We start from the raw sequence: 17,382 nt of genomic DNA, 5'->3' as shown, positions 1-17,382 counted from the left end.
GAATGGACATGAAGCTACTTTGTAAACCAGAAAACTGAGTAGTAGAATGTAAGCTTTATTGGAAATAGTATGTCACTATGAGATGGCATGTAGTTGACAGTGAGCCAGGGAGAGAGAGAGCAGAAGAGGTTGGGGAGGGTCAGCACATGTCAGATCACGCGGGGGGCCTTGGAGAAATGCAGCTTGTAATAATCATCATCATAAAACAGAGAAGGGAGAGAAGAAGCCCTATGGAAATCCATGCGGGGGCCAAGACTGCCGTGGGCGCTGTAAATGCTCTCCTGAGAAAGGAGCCAGAGACTTCCTTGCAGAGGTGACCTGTTTTAAAAACCGGTATGAGGCAAGAGGGAGGAGCCCCCACGATGGCAGCCGCCAGCACAGGCTTCACGTGGTAGAAGGAGCTCCCCTGTATGTGCCACCCTCCACCCCTCCAGGAGACTCTCCAAGACCAGCAGGTAAAGGAACAATCGTTTCCAGGCTGCTTAGGGTGAAGGAGGACACACAGGAGACTGATACACAGACTTCCCACCATTCCTGTTTTCAGCTCCATACTCCACCCTTACCTTCTGAGAATTATCCTTAAAACTATCCAAAGCAGTACTAGGAGGACACGGAATTCGTGTCTCCTCACAACTAGGGCACCTACCAGGCACCAGTGGGGGACCACGGACACCTAAGGGGATGGGAGGAACCCCCAGTGACCGGCTTGCGGGATCTTGGTTCCCAGGCTGGAGGTCAGGCCTGAGCTCCTGTGGTTATCAATCAGAGTGAGGCCTCCCAGAGGTCGTCATCTCAGCAACAAGACCCAGCTCTATCTAACTGCCTGCAAACTCCACTGTTGGACATCTCAGGCCAAACAACCAGTAAGACAGGAATACAGCACCACCCATCAAAATAAAAAAAAGAAATGACAAAAAAAAAAACTGTTACAGATGAAGGAGCAAGGTAAAAACCTACAAGACCAAATAAATGAAGATGAAATAGGCAACCTACCTGAAAAAGAATTCAGAGTAATGATAGTAAAGATGATCCAAAACCTCAGAAACAGAATGGAGAAAATACAAGAAACATTTAACAAGGATCTAGAAGAATTAAAGAGCAAACAAATAGTGATGAACAACACAATTACTGAAATTAAAAATACTCTAGAAGGAATCAATAACAAAATGAAATAAATAACGAAACACGAGCTTTAAATGACACATTAAACAAGATGGACTTAATTGATATTTATAGGACATTCCATCCAAAAACAACAGAATACACTTTGTTCTCAAGTGCTCATGGAACATTCTTCAGGACAGACCAAACTTGAGTCCAAATCAAGCCTTGGTAAATTTAAGAAAATTGAAATCGTATCAAGTATCTTTTCCAGCCACAAGGGTATGAGACTAGATATCAATTACAGGAAAAAAAGCTGTAAAAAAAATACAAACACATGGAGGCTAAACAATACACTACTAAATAACCAAGAGATCACTGAAGAAATCAAAGAAGAAATCAAAAACTACCTAGAAACAAATGACAATGAAAACACGATGACCCAAAACCTATGGGATGCAGCAAGAGCAGTTCTAAGACGGAAGTTTATAGCAATACAATCCTACATCAAGAAACAAGAAAAATCTCAAATAAACAACCTAACCTTACACCTAAAGCAATTAGAGAAAGAAGAACAGAAAAACCCCCAAAGGTAGAAGGAAAGAAATCATAAAGATCAGATCAGAAATAAATGAAAAAGAAAGGAAGGAAACAATAGCAAAGATCAATAAAACTAAAAGCCGGTTCTTTGAGAAGGTAAACAGAATCGATAAACCTTTAGCCAGATTCATCAAGAAAAAAAGGGAGAAGACTCAAATCAATAGAATTAGAAATGAAAAAGGAGAAGTAACAACTGACACTGCAGAAATACAAAGGATCATGAGAGATTACTACAAGCAACTATACGAAAATAAAATGGACAACCTGGAACAAATGGACAAATTCTTAGAAAAGCACAACCTTCTGAGACTGAACCAAGAAGAAATAGAAAATATGAACAGACCAATCACAAGTAATGAAATTGAAACTCTGATTAAAAATTTTCCAACAAACAAAAGTCCAGGACCAGATGGCTTCACAGGTGAATTCTATCAAACATTTAGAGAAGAGCTAACACCCAGCTTTCTCAAACTCTTCCAAAAAATTGCAGAGGAAGGAACACTCCCAAACTTATTCTATGAGGCCACCATCATCCTGATACCAAAACCAGACAATGATACTACAAAAAAAGAAAATTACAGACCAATATCACTGATGAATATAGATGCAAAAATCCTCAACAAAATACTAGTGAACAGAATCCAACAGCACATTAAAAGGATCATATACCATGATCAAGTGGAGATTATCCCAGGGATGCAAGGATTCTTCAATATATGCAAATCAGTCAATGTGATACACCATATTAACAAATTGAAGAATAAAAACCATAAGATCATTTCAATAGAGGCAGAAAAAGCTTTTGACAAAATTCAACACCCATTCATGATAAAACCTCTCCAGAAAGTGGGCATAGAGGGAACCTACCTCAACATAATAAATGCCATATCTGACAAACCCACAGCAAACATCATTCTCAATGATGAAATACTGAAAGCATTTCCTCTAAGATCAGGAACAAGACAAGGACTTCCACTCACGCCACTATTATTCAACATAGTTTTGGAAGTACTAGCCATGGCATTCTGAGAAGAAAAAGAAATAACAGGAATACAAATTGGAAAAGGGGAAGTAAAACTGTCACTGTTTGCAGGTGACATGATACTATACATAGATAATCCTAAAGACGCCACCAGAAAACTACTAGAGCTCATCAATGAATTTGGTAAAGTTGCAGGATACAAAATTAATGCACAGAAATCTCTTGCATTCCTATCCACTAAAAATGAAAGATCAGAAATAGAAATTAAGGAAACAATCCCATTCACCACTGCAACAAAAAATAAAATACCTAGGAATAGACCTACCTAAGGAGGTAAAATATCTGTACTCAGAAAACTATAAGACACTGATGAAAGAAATCAAAGATGACACAAACAGATGGAGAGATATACCATGTTCTTGGATTGAAGAATCAATATTGTGAAAATGACTCTACTACCCAAAGCAATCTACAGATTCAATGCAATCCCTATCAAATTACCAATGGTATTTTTTTACAGAACTAGAACAAAAAATCTTAAAATTTGTATGGAGACGCAAAAGACCCCAAATAGCCAATCTTGAGGGAAACAATCTTGAGGGAAAAAAACAGAGCTGGAGGAATCAGGCTCCCTGACTTCAGACTATACTACAAAGCTGCAGTAATCAAGACAATATGGTACTGGCACAAAAACCGAAATATAGATCAATGGAACAGGACAGGAAGCCCAGAGGTAAACCCACATACATAAACCACATAAAGCAGGATATTATGCAGTGGATTTTTTCAATAATCTGTGCAGCCTCATAGATTCAGAATGAGACATGGAGGGAGAATTACTCCTCCAGATTTTAAGAGGGCAGGTAGATTTGATTAAATGGAGAACTTTCTTAAAGAGATGGACCCAAGATAAGAAACATCTCCCGTTATTTGTTCCAGTGTAGTCTGTTTAGGTCATGTGATTTTGCATGTGAGCATAGCTATCTTAGATTCGGTACTTGTAAATAAACTTTGAGACAGAGTTTCATGCAGAAAGTTTATTGCAAATGTATTCAGGAGAGACATCTGTAAGGCAGTGGGGAAGGCAGGACTGGGCTGAGGGGGAAATCTACATGTAAAATTGATACAGCCATTATGGAGAACAGTATGGAGGTTCCTTAAAAACTAAAAATAGAACTACCATATGACCTAGCAGTTCCACTACTGGGCATATACCCTGAGAAAACCATAATTCAAAAAGAGTCATGTACCACAATGTTCATTGCAGCATTATTTACAATAGCCAGGACATGGAAGCAACCTAAGTGTCCATCAACAGATGAATGGATAAAGAATATGTGGCACATTTATACAATGGAATATTACTCAGCCATAAAAATAAATGAAATTGAGTTATTTGTAGTGAGCTGGATGGACCTAGAGTCTGTCATACAGAGTGAAGTAAGTCAGAAAGGGAAAAACAGATACTGTATGCTAGCACATATATATGAAATCTAAAAAAAAAAGGTTCTGATGAACCTGGGGCAGAACAGGAATAAAGACACAGATATAGAGAATGGACTTGAGAACACAGGGAGGGGGAAGGGTAAACTGGGACAAAGTGAGAGAGTAACATTGACATATATACACTATCAAATGTAAAATAGATAGCTAGTGGGAAGCAGCTGCATGGCACAGGGAGATCAGCTTGGTGCTTTGCGACCACTTAGAGGGATGGGATAGGGAGGGTGGGAGGGAGACTCAAGAGGGAGGGCATATGGGGATATACGTATGCATATAGCTGATTCACTTTGTTATACAGGAGAAACTAACACAACACTGTAAAGCAATTTTACTCCAAAAAAGATGTTTTTAAAAAAAGATGGCATGTGTTCTAATTGCTAAAAACCTGATGAAAACACAGCCAGCCTAGAAGTTACAATCTAACCTGAGTGGACTGATATTCTGGGCATCAGGGAAATACCCACTGACTGATGCTTTCCCACTCAGGGACAGTAGGTCCTAAGACCTCTGTCTGACTTTTCATCCTGCTCTGCTTCCCAAGGCACTGTTTCTCCACTTAGAATAAACAACAAACAATACTGAATTCATGTTTTATAGCAACACTGTCCTACAGAACTTTCCATAATGAAAAGTTGTTGAATATGGTAGCCACTGACCACATGTGGCTTGAGCTTTGAAATGTGGCTAGTATGACTGAGGAACTATATTTTCAATTTTATTCAACTTTAATTCATTTACGTTTAAATTGCCCCATGTGACAAATGGCTACGGTATTCCACAGTGCGGCTTTAGAACCTCAATCATTCTCTCACAAGAGTAGTATTTGTGACCTCTGAGAATCAACTGAATCTTTTTCAAGACTCGTGTACTTAACCCCTCTCCAGAGTTACTGAATCAGAAATGCTCGTGCTTGGACCACAATGGTCTGTGACATTCCTCGTGGCTCTAAATTCTCTATGGGAAGAAGAGATGAAAAAAGGGGGCTTGCATTGTGTTACCTTGAAAGTTTAATACATTAACTCACCTACTCATGAGTGGAGATTAAAATTTTCTGGAGTCATTTCTTCCCTCTTCTGGTCACCTGGATGAGAATAACACTCTACAGCAAAAGAAATAAAAAAAGGAACGTGGGTTTTAATAGAGCAGCAAGCAGCCAAGAAAGTCCCAACGATTTATCAACACCCATGCTTCCAGGGTCTTTGTGTTGGGCATCTCTGGGCAGCCCAGGGTCAGCATGATTGAATTAGAAAGAGAAGCCCACTGCCAATGACTTTGAAAGAGGGTCACCCTGGCTGTTCGGGGGCAGTGCCAGGAGATCTGGAACTCAACAGGCCCACAGTATGAAAGGGGAAGGGAGACCGTGCCAAGATGGATTCGTGGCTAATGAAGCAGTCAGCTGCTCTAATTGCACGGTGGGATGGATAACAGTGCTGCTGAAAAGACAAATGATGAGGTAAAGCACTTATTAAATAAAAACACCAGGGTGAAGGTGAGGTATTAATTTTCAAGGCAACGGACAGCTGTCAAGTCCTGTCCCATAATTCCATTTCATATTAAACTTATTATGGGCAATAATGTAATAATATCAATGACACCCCTATTCCCCAACAGCCAAGAAATTGATGGTGAGCTAAAAACTTTCCAGTCCTAGGGCTAATCCATGACTTGAGGGGATAAAACTGGAATGGAGAAGATATGAAAAATTCAGAATGAGTGCTTCTAATGCTATCTTGGGCACAATTGTTCCATGTTGCTAAGAAAGCATTAGCATGCCCTCCTCTGCTCTGGACTCTGCCAGCAGCAAAGTGGGAAAACTTCCTGCTCTTCATTACAATTCCTTTAATAAGTGCCAGTGTGGATGGGTAGAGTCTTAGACACTCTGCCTTTCTCCATTCCCCTTGGAGAAAGGGTACACCTAATAAACAAATTAGGATTGACAGGAACTGAAGTGAAAAGCTCATATTTCAAAGATGAACTGAGGAATTTACAGCTGTTGGGTTAAAGCTTCCTAACTCACCTCTTTTATTGTATCATAAACCTCATTTCCCCAAGTCTGAAACTGAAAACTTTGAATGTCTTTCCACTGTCTCTAAGATGAGCCTCTCCTCCCTAGCCTGACATCAAAGCCTTTATAAAATGGCCCCAACATCCCTTCCTGTCTAATGTCACTGACTTGTCCTCCTTTGTGAGCCTTCACAGAATAATAAATGGGGAAACACACTGGCTACATAGCAATGACAAGTTAACTTTTATGAACAGCTGCCTCATCTGTAAAATGGATGAACAGCATCAAGGACATAATGGAATTATTGTGAACATTCAGTAAAACACTCGGCATAGTACCTGGCTTATGAAATGCAGGTCCCCTTGCTCACAAGTCAGCCTTGTCTTCTCATTATTTCTAAAACCCACCTAGTAAGTTCCTTCTTCCCTTTAGCTCATCCCTATACCCCTCCCCACCATCGCCTCCATGCTCCTGCTAGAACCAACACCATCTCCGCCTCCCCATTCTCCACTTAGCCAATTCCACTCTCCCTGTAAGGTCCAGGCCCACTGGCCTCCTTCCATGAAATCAGATTCAGTTTCCACATTAGGAGCAGGGCTTAGGCAAAATAGCCTTAAACAGCCTCTCCAACTCTAACATTCCATGGTGCAAAGAACACATAAATTTTGCTTTGAAGGTATGATCAATTGAAGCCTTAAACTCTCAAAAAAACAGATGATTTCCCCAGTTGGTGGGCAATGGGGAGAAAATGAAAATACTTCATAAGTTCTTTAAAAATCCATATTACTGTAAATGGTCATTATTTTAAAGTCTTGTGTAACTTGGGGCTTATTTCATGCCAGGTAACAGGCTCTATCATGTATGGAATTTTAAGTTTTCCTAGAAAGTCAGTGATATCACCCAGCTTCAGGATGATCAGAAAACGGAGACCCAAGGTCATTCACTTAGTAAGCAGATGACATGAGATCTAAACCATGGACGGTGACCATGATCTTGTATAGAATTCTGGAATCACTCTTTCCACTATGCTTAACTTCCACAAACCCACCCATTTATCAAGTGCTTTTGTTACATACAAAATCCTCTGTTAGCTATTGGGAAAGATGGGCACGTGTGTGTGTGTGTGTATGTATATATATATATTTATATATTTCCTTCTCTTAAAGAATTCAGAATCTAAAAAGAAAAATAAAACACAGATATAAAAAGAATATAGCGAGAAGTCACAGGATGTGTCAGACTGGCATAGTATTTGAAGGAATTCAAGGATATGGGAATTTCTTTCAACTAATGTGATCAAAGAGCTGTGCCCAGTGATCTAACTTTCCAACACTGCATCTATCCTGCTCTAGAGAAAAGACTAAAACTCTAAAAATTCTAAATTCTTCAAAAAAAAAACCATCCGAAATTCATTTTTTATAATTCCTTCATATTCACCCTTTGGAAATCTTGAAATCTCCTCCCCAGCAGTATTTCTTCTGTTATTTCTCACTGGAAACACGCCTAAGATAGAATATGAAATCAAAGCAATAAAGATGGAATATGTGACATCACATTAAAGTGTAAAAGCTAACAATTCATCTTAAAATGACTACTATATACAAGAGAAGATAAAACCTTTTTCTCAAATGGATGACAAAAATTCCTATTCACATGGAAAATTATTTTTGATCTTCTTTCTTGGCACCCAGAAACTAAGACAGTAATAATTTCCCATAAAACCCCTGATTTAATTATCCTTCTTTTGGAAGTTCGAAGTCCATCTTTCAGAATCCACTGTCAGAGTTCTCCATGTGAGCCACATCTACAAGACAGCCTTGTCCCTTTACAGTCACAGGCTCTGTGCCAAAGTTGCCCCCATAGACCAGAATTGTCTGTGACAGTTAACCGAAATTTTAGATTTATTCTTCACCTTGTTATCAAATATATCCTTAGAGCTGATCAACAACAGAACATTTTGGGAGCTGGGCCCACCGGAGAGTTTGGTTGATTTTGGAAAAGAATAATAAAAATATATAACAGTAAAAAAAAATAAGAATGGGTTATACTTATTGAGTGCTCACTGGGTCCCAGGTATGTTATAAGAACTTTACATATTTTATATTATTTCATGTTTTACAGTATTTAATGGTGTTTTACAGTAGTTAATCTTCATAAGTGACCCTATGATATCAGTAATATTATTTTACTCATTATGCAAATAATGATGTTGAGACCCAGTTCTCACAGAGATTAAGGGCAAAAATAGGACTTGACCCCGGAGTCCAGCTATTAACCACTGGGCACCAGAGCCAATGTCAGAGCATGAACGGAGAAGCCTTATCTGCTCAAATGTATCAAACCAAGAAGACATTTCCTCCCCTACCTCCCACCCTCCCCACCTCAGCCACAGAAACTATTTCATAAACCTTCCTGCCCCCGCCGCCAGCGGGGATGGGGGAGGAAAATGGTGGGCAAGAAGTGATCTGGGTGAGGATGACTGTCTTGGGAAGTCAGGGACTTGCTGTGTATGAGGTAGACATGGGGGTGGGGCGCGCACACTGACTAGGCCTAGAACAGTTCCTATTGCTGGTGGGGCCTCTCTAATCTGGTCTGAATTGGCTCAGTAAGTAGAGAGGATCCAGGAACGTAGGAGCTAAAAAACTAAGGGTGCCTAGATATTATAGCCAAGTGTCCATTACTGTTGATGAGACAGTCAGACAGACAGACAAGGATGGGAGTGGGAGCAATAGTGGAGCAAGAGCCACATTTGCCTCCTCTTCCTCCTGAGTTTTCTGTTTCTCAGACTCCATCTGTGAGCACATGTATTCCTATACTGGTTCTTTGGCACCCATTGTGCTTCTCCATCTCCTTCTTGTACTCAGATGGTCTCTCTTCCCTCCCCCCACAGCAGGCTCTCTTGCCACTGTACCACAATGCCTCATAATTCATACCCTTATGAAGTGCCCATCACTGTGGGAGATAAATGTAAGGGACCCAATTCCTGCTCTTAAAGAACTTACAGTCTAGTGGTAGAGGCCTTACAAACAGAATATAGGGTAGTTATGTTATACGTCACCACATCAGCCAGAATTCTTTCCATTGCAAGTGGTAGAAACCCAACTCAACATGGCCTAAATCTGGACTTCTGACACACAGAACTATGAGATAATAAATTCGTGTTATTTTAAGCTGCTAAATCTTCGGTCATTTATTATGGCAACAATAGGAAATTAATCCATGCACCCAGCCAGCTCTGGAGGGGAAAAAGGTAATTCCACAAAGTCTACAAGTTCTCTGAGGAACTGGGAGAAACTACGGTACAACTAGGCCTACAGCCACAATAGTAACTCCAGCTCCTATCATTGGTGGGGCCTCCTGGACCTGATCTAAATTGGCTCAAGAAGGAGAGAAGTTCCAGAAAGGTAGAAGCTAACAGTCTGTGGTGGTGCCTGGAGATATCAGCCAGGTGTCCATTACTGTTAGTTAAATCAGGGACTGGCGAACCACAGGCCAAATTCGACCCACCATCTATGTCCCAAAAGCTAAGTATAGTTTTTAGATTTTTAAATAGCTTTTTAAAGCAAAAGATGAATATTTTATAACGTATCAAAATTACATAGAATTCAAATTTCTGTGCCCATAAATGAAGTTTTATTAAATGGAGGCTCTGAATGCCATTCTGACATAACAAAGTTTTCCTGAACTGATGGCTTTTTGTCCTGGAGCTGTGGCTGGTCAGCCAGGGCAGCTTCTGAGTGTTCAAGGCACTAACCCTACAATTAAGAATACTGCCCTACTGAAAAACACGTTTACCTTTATCTGTGCAGGGGCCTCTGGTACCTGTCAGATGGTAGAGTTAGGACTGATATGAGGCAGGCTGCAATAGGATGACCTACCAGGTGGATCCTAATAGATATTCCCTGGGTTTCCATGGGGTTGGATTGTCTAAACATGGCTTCACTTTCTACTGTTTCTCAGACTTTCTTTCCCTTTTCCAGTTTCTCAGACTTTCTTTCCATTTCTCTCAAAGCTAGAACGAGGACTAGCTCCTTGTCAGTAACTGAAAGAAAGGATTTGTTTTTTAAAGCCTTTGAAGAGAACAGAGGATTTGTCAAATTATCCAACAGTCCCCAAGCAGAACAGTAGTCATGCCCAGTTTAGCTGGCCCCTTAATAAATATCACCATGAAAACTACGTGCTCTGCATCACGGATCATCTTGTGTTATAACTGGCCTAAGTAGAATAATTTGGCCATGATTCAGAAGGTCACCTGGGGGACACTGCAGAGAAGATGGTGTTATTGAAGAATAGCACCCAGGTCAAAGAAAGTCCCACTCTAATCTCTCCATCAAGCCAACCCCTATCTGAAGGGTTTGATCAATTCTGGTACTTGAGAGCAAAGGGTCTGGGTCTAGAAAGAATAGCACGTGAGAATGTTTAACCTACTGAGGAGAACCCTACAAGGAGAGGTAGACGCTGACTCCAATATCTTTTTAAATCTGTGATAAGAAAGGTAGACCAGTCTTATATGTGGAATCTAATCTAATCTTTCTTTTCTGTGATATCACAGATAAGAAAGACCAGAGCTACCTTTCTCACAGAAACCTGGACATGTGAGAGATGGAAAGACCATATAGTCTAACTGGGGCCCAAGAGGGGGCATTTCCAGTGATCTGGAGGAATGCAGGTCTCTGGATTCTCAGCCTGTGTTCTTCACACAGTGCCACAAGCTCCACAGGAATTTGTCCTGTTGAGCTTCTGAGCGTGTCCCAGGGCCTTGTCCATGGAGAGTGAGGCAGAGCTACCCTCTTGTCTGAATTCCATCAGTCCCAGACATCCATGTCAGGGTGACCCAGCAACTTGCCTTCCAGGGCCAGTCTGGGTAGGTATTTGCCCTCAGCCATTCTCTTCACCACAGACGAGAATAATGCTGAACACTTCCAGAACAATTTTCCTAATGAACCCACAAATTCCCCCTCCAGCACTTCAGGGAGGTCAGGCAAGATGATGATGATCCCATAACTTAGTATGAAGCATCAATGCTGCCCACACACTGAGATCAGATGGCCTCTCCCTTGCTCATGTTTCTGTTAGAATAAGAAAGGTTATGTCATTTCATCCCCAGAGAGTGAATGTCACAGCTGGTGATTTTAAAAAGTAGAATTTCTTATGGGAATCCAGGAAGAGGCAGGGCAAAAAAGCACTAGACATAGGAAGGCAGAGCCTTAGGAAGCATAGAAGACTTCAGAGCAGAGAGACCTCAGGTGAAATCCTGGCTCCTCAGCACTATTTACAATGGCCGAGACATGGAAACAACCTGGATGTCCATCGACATTCGGGAACGCATAAAGATGTGGTACATATATACAATGGAATACTACTCAGTTCTTAAAAAAAGAATGAGATAATGCCATTTGCAGCAACAGGGATAGACCTAGAGATTATCACACTAAGTGAAGTAAGACAGAAAGAGAAAGACAAATACCATATGATATCACATGTGGAATCTAAAATATGACACGAATGAACTTATCTATGAAACAGAAATAGACTCACAGATATAGAGAACAGACTTGTGGTTGCCGAGAGAGGGGGGATGGGAGAGGGATGGACTGGGAGTTTGGGGTTAGCAGATGCAAACTATTACATATAGAATGGATACACAACAAGATCTTACTGTATAGCATGGGCAACTATATTCAATATCCTGGGATAAACCATAATGGAAAAGAATATAAAAAAGAATGTATGTACATGTATAACTGAATCCCTTTCTGTACAGCAGAAATTAACACAACATTGTAAATTAACTATACTTCAAATAAATAAATAAATAAATCATGGCTCCCCTCACTAACAGTAACTTGATCCTTCTTCTAAGTCTCTGCCCTTATCCGCAAGATGGGGGATAATGCCTGTACCCCAGGCTGAGAACCGAATGAGGCAATGTGTCTGCAGCACTCATTACTCTGCTCAGTGAAGGACTGTTAGCTGTGTATACATATGAAGTAGGTGGGCATAACTAGGGAACACTAGAGGCTCAGTGGGTGCTAAAGGACCTAGAGCTGCTTGCTCCCCTACTCCTGAGTCAACGTCAACCACATCAGGAGTGGATCACTTTGCCAAGCAGCTGTCTTCTCCCTCTCGGCTCTTCTGACGTAAGAGTGGAGCTGCTTAGAAAGGACACATCAGCAAGGCAGACTGTGTTCCCGTGAGTGAGTCAGCTGGGTTAATGGGCTTGACTCTGATAGGGTTAAGTACACATCACTCATGCCACCCAGTGAATTCCTCTAGTCACAGAATCCACCCAACCACATAGCTGAGAGCTGCTCAGCTGGGGAGAAATAAAAGTTCTGATCCAAGATCCAAGTTGCAGAGGAAGAAATGGTGCTTTGGCCTCTGAACACTTCAAAGAAGGAAGGCTGGCCAGGTGGACACAGCCTCTGGGTATTCAGACACCAGGGACAGCAAGAGAGAGAGAGGAAGCCAGATAACAAGGAATGAAAGAGGGATTGGAAAAAAGCAAGGGAAAGAGCCCAAAGGAAACCTTAGCCCCATCTGTTCCTCTGCTGAGGGCCCTGGTGATCATCCTTTGTAGCCCAGCATTGGTGTCAGTGAGGGTTTAGATTGACAGTGAACCCCTAGATCCCTGCAGAAGCCATAGTGAGATCACTGCTGGACTGGAAAGCTTATGCAATTTCAAACAGGAAGACCCAGTTTGAGTACTGTTTCCACTTCTTGCCGGTTTTGTGACCCTGAGTAAGTCATGGTCCTTTCTTTGCCCCTCAATGTCTTTGTTTGTAAAAATGAAGGTTAGACCAGGTGGACGCAAAGCTTTCTTCAGGCTCAGGTTATAAGGGTCCCTGGAGAGGGCATATGACTAGAGAGAACAGCTTCCCTCCCACGTGGAGGCTGGGTGTCCTTTGTTTCTATTTCTCTGGGGGAGGGGACAATGGTTTTCTCTAAAATTCTCACTGAGTCAAGAAAACGATTACGTACCTAAGAGTCTTGACGGCCAAGGAACTCAGGCTATGAATTTGGTCCAGAGACTCTGTTCTGTACTAGACTCTTCAGCAGTAGAAGGCGATCTTTGCTTCAGCTGCTCTGAGCTGTATGTGAAAGGGCGTGGGGCGGAGAGGAGTCGGGAGGGAGGGAAGTGGCTAACCCCACACACAGTCTTGCAGCTCAGTGCATCTGTGTCCCTGCGTATCTCCAACATGTGCCCGCTCCCTGTCTGCCAATTTCCATGCCTTTTAGCACAGGTTCTCAGTTCCTGGACTGTTTCACGTCCCAGCTGGTGTTCTTTTCTCCCACAAGCTGGCTCAGAACACACAGCCCTGCTGTCTGTCCACCCACTTCCCCCAAAGTTGAATTCTTTCCGCCAGCAGTGCCATGCCACCCAGGCCGGGGTTGGGGGCAGGGGGGAGGCGGCTGTGAGCCCACTGTCCCTGAGGACCAAAGAGCATGCAGCCCATCCTAGTTCCCTTACTCTCACTTCCACTGCACGCACGCACACACACAGGCACCAGGAGACGGGTTCACACAGCCTCTATTTCAGCCTTCCCTCTTCCCTTGACACACTTCTTTTTATCGAGATTCTTCTTCCAAATGAATTCAGTTTAGTTGTAAAACTACAGTAAGGGACTGGATGTCTCCCTTCTATATAAATGGTAAGTCAGTGCACTCACTTGACACAAATTGGTGATAAGCCTACCATGTGTCAGGCACTGGGCTGCCTGGGATGAATGCAGCGATGAATCACAGTCTAGAGAGTGTTAAGGACCAAACCGCTGATGAGTGAGTCATTCAGAAACTGTTCCTTTAACAGAGTTAACCAATACATTCAAGGTAATGATCTTCTCCAGGGACTCTTGTCAGTTCTGCTGCTGTGTGAATCGCAAACACGCTCTCCACGGCATTTCTGCCAAGGTCCCCCGTTCTGCCCATCACTCTGATGTAGCAGGAGGTGTGTAATCTGAGTGTCAGGCTGTGGGATTGTGGAAAGAGCACTGGGTAGGGGTTAGGAGCCCTACAATCTAGCCACAGCAGTGCCACCTTTGTGACCTGGGTATAGCTATGGGTGGCTATGTGACCTGGGGAGCCTGGAGCCCACTGCTTCCAGTGTCCCCAATATCTGCTGCATGCAATTCATTACAAAAAGAAAGAAAAGCAGAGTCTGAAATCTCCAAGCAGGGGGAATGACTGAGGAAACGACTCTCATAGGGGAAGAGGGCCAAAGAGAGGTCTGTGGTACTCAGAGGAACCAAGGTAACTGAGGCTCCCCAGGGAGAGGCATTGGGATGCAGACAAGAGCAATTAAGCCAGCAGAGAAACCCTGCCTGGGTACTTGGACTGACATCAAGAATGACAGCATCATCTCACCCCAGGAAAAGCTTTATGAGAATATGGCTTCTGAAGATAGCAGACTTGATCATTAAAGGTGTGTATCTGTGGGGGGGGGGCTTCCTTCTCCCTGACTACATCTGAGTGAAGGCTACTACCCCGTATCCAAACCCAGATCATCCTTCCAAGGACCCTGTCTTTGCTTTCTAATTGTCCCCTAGTCTGAGCTACCTTTATGTCTTCTTCCCGTTTCCTTCCTTCCTCTTCTCTTCCTCTGTTCCTTCCTCCCTCCCTTTCTCTCTCTTTGATAAGCACACATGATTTTTTTAAAAAAAACTCAGAATAAAATAGTACAAAGTGAAAAGTCTCCCTTTCTTCCCTCCCCCTGCCTCCTGCTTCTGGAGATCCCTTCCCCAGAAACAGTCACTATTACCATCTTTTTTTTTTTTAACATCTTTACTGGGGTGTAATTGCTTTACAATGGTGTGTTAGTTTCTGCTGTATAGCAAAGTGAATCAGCTATACATATACATATATCCCCACATCCCCTCCCTCTTGCATCTCCCTTCCACCCTCCCTATCCCACCCCTCTAGGTGGACACAAAGCACTGAGCTGATCTCCCTGTGCTATGCGGCTGCTTCCCACTAGCTATCTATTTTACATTTGGTAGTGTATATATGTCAATGCTACTCTCTCACCTCTTAAATAAACTTCAAAAGGTGTTTTCTGCACAGACGGGCACTTACGTATTCATAGCACCCCTTTCATAGAAAGGTGCTGCCTCTTTGTTTTTCTAAGTTTTGTTCAGCCTCAGTGTAACTAATTTAATCAGTGTACATGTCCCCAGAAAGCTGTATAAATTAAATTCTATTGTGACAGGTGTGAACAGGAAAATAGTTATAAAAGTTATTTAAAAAGAAAAAATGTTCCAAGCCTTATTACGCAATTTAAAACTGTAATTAAAAAAAAAAAAAACTTTGGGTTAATAAAATATTCTTCCTCCCCTTCCCATCATTTAATCAGTTGTGTATGTACTTTGGTCTTGGGGGTTTCCTTCAGTTGAGCATTCCTGTGTTTGAGCTGTTCTCATGATTTAAAAAATGCCTTATGCCTTTTTGGAGGATGTGCATTTTATAGTTTTCCATAATGAGTTGAGAGAGCCCATCAGTACCCAAACTCCAGCAGGATAGTGGTGCCCCAGAAAAGCACACTGCAAGTGACCTAGATGAGGATCAAGTTTAGACACTATTCTGCCGGCAAGAGATTCATGAGTAATGGATGAGCACCTACCAGAAACCCGGCACTGCCTGAGGCTGCGTCAGAAATTCAGAAAGGTGAGGAGCTTACAGACTAGGTAAAGATAAATCTTCAATCAAGGTGAAGGAAATCATAAAACATATCAGAATTACATGCTGATTTCATGCATAATTGTACCAGACTTCCAGTGTAGCTGGAAATCAGAGAAGGAAGGCAGGGGAGGTCAGTATGACCAGAGGAGTGGAAAGCCTTGCTGGAGGCCCTGGAAATTGAGTGGACCTTTAAAGGACGGGTAACCTTGGACCAGGAGAAAGGCGTGTACATTACCGCCCTAGGACTGTCATAACAAAGCACCACAAACCACCGTGGCTTAAAACAACAGAAATTTACCCTCTCACAGTGCTGGAGGCCAACATCAGAAATCAAGGTGTGGGCAGGCCCGTGCTCCCTCTGAAATCTGCAGGGGAGGATCCTTCCTCCCCTCTTCCCGTTCCTGGTGGTGGCCGGCGATCTTGGTGTTCATTGGTTTGTAAATGCGTCACTCCAGTCTCTGCCTCTGTGATCACGTGGCTTCATCTTCTTTCTCCCTGTGCGTCTCTGTTTTCACACGTCGTTTTCCCTCTCTTATAAGGACATAAGTCATATGGACGAAGGGGCTACCCTACTCCAGTGTGATCTCACCTGAACATCTGCAGGGACCCTATTTCCAAATAAGGTCACATGCTGAGGTTCTTGGGGGTCAGGACTTCAACATATCTTTCACAGGGGGGACACAATTCAAACCATAACAAATGCCAAGAATTTTCCGCGCGACTCCATTTCCAGCCCACCTCACCTCCCCCCACCACCCAAAGTCAGTCTTCTTCTCCAAGGACCTCTACCCCTCCTAGTAACCCATCAACACATGCTCACTGTAGAATTTCTCATCACCCAGAACCCCTGCTCCTGCAAAATAGCAAACTCAGATGCTCTTGTCCGAGCCCAGTTTCTTGCCCTTCTGCTGTGCCTTCTCTCTCCCTTTTTCCTCATAACACCAGTCCCTCAGTTCGTCTTCCTAGTCCGCGCCCACCTCCTGGATACACATCCCTTTTCACCACCTTGGACCCCAGTGATTCACCTGTGCTCTCATCAATACCATCAACGTCCCTGCCTTCCTGACAGCCCATGAGCCCACACTTGAAGGAGGTCTGACTCCTCCACACTGCAGGAGAAAACCAAAAAAAAAAAAAAAGAAAGAAAAAGTCTTAGCCTATTTACTTTTAGTAAATAAATTCAGTCTTAGCTGTGTCTTATCTTGTGCATTCTCATTCCCACTCGGTACATTTTCCTGTTTCCCACATCAGCTTCCCAAACCCTTCCCACCCTCTGCAGTCCAAACCTTGTCCCCATTTCCTTTCCTCCCTCTGGAAATGACATGTATCTCTGTTATGTGGAGTAAATAGAGGTCATCAAATATAAACTTGTTTAACCTCCTCCTTCTAGAACTCAAAGTGTACACCCAGCTTTACTCTCATGTGGCCCCTCTTCTGAAGTCCCACGGCATTTTTCATAAGGAGAACAGAATTCTTGTTATTGAATACCTCCCAAGGGCCAGGAATTATGCTAAGT

The sequence above is a fragment of the Grampus griseus genome (assembly GCF_964374135.1).
Source record: "Grampus griseus genome assembly, chromosome: 12".
Classification (NCBI taxonomy): Eukaryota; Metazoa; Chordata; class Mammalia; order Artiodactyla; family Delphinidae; genus Grampus; species Grampus griseus.
The sequence above is the reverse complement of the archived record's forward strand: the minus strand, read 5'-3'. Positions refer to the sequence as shown.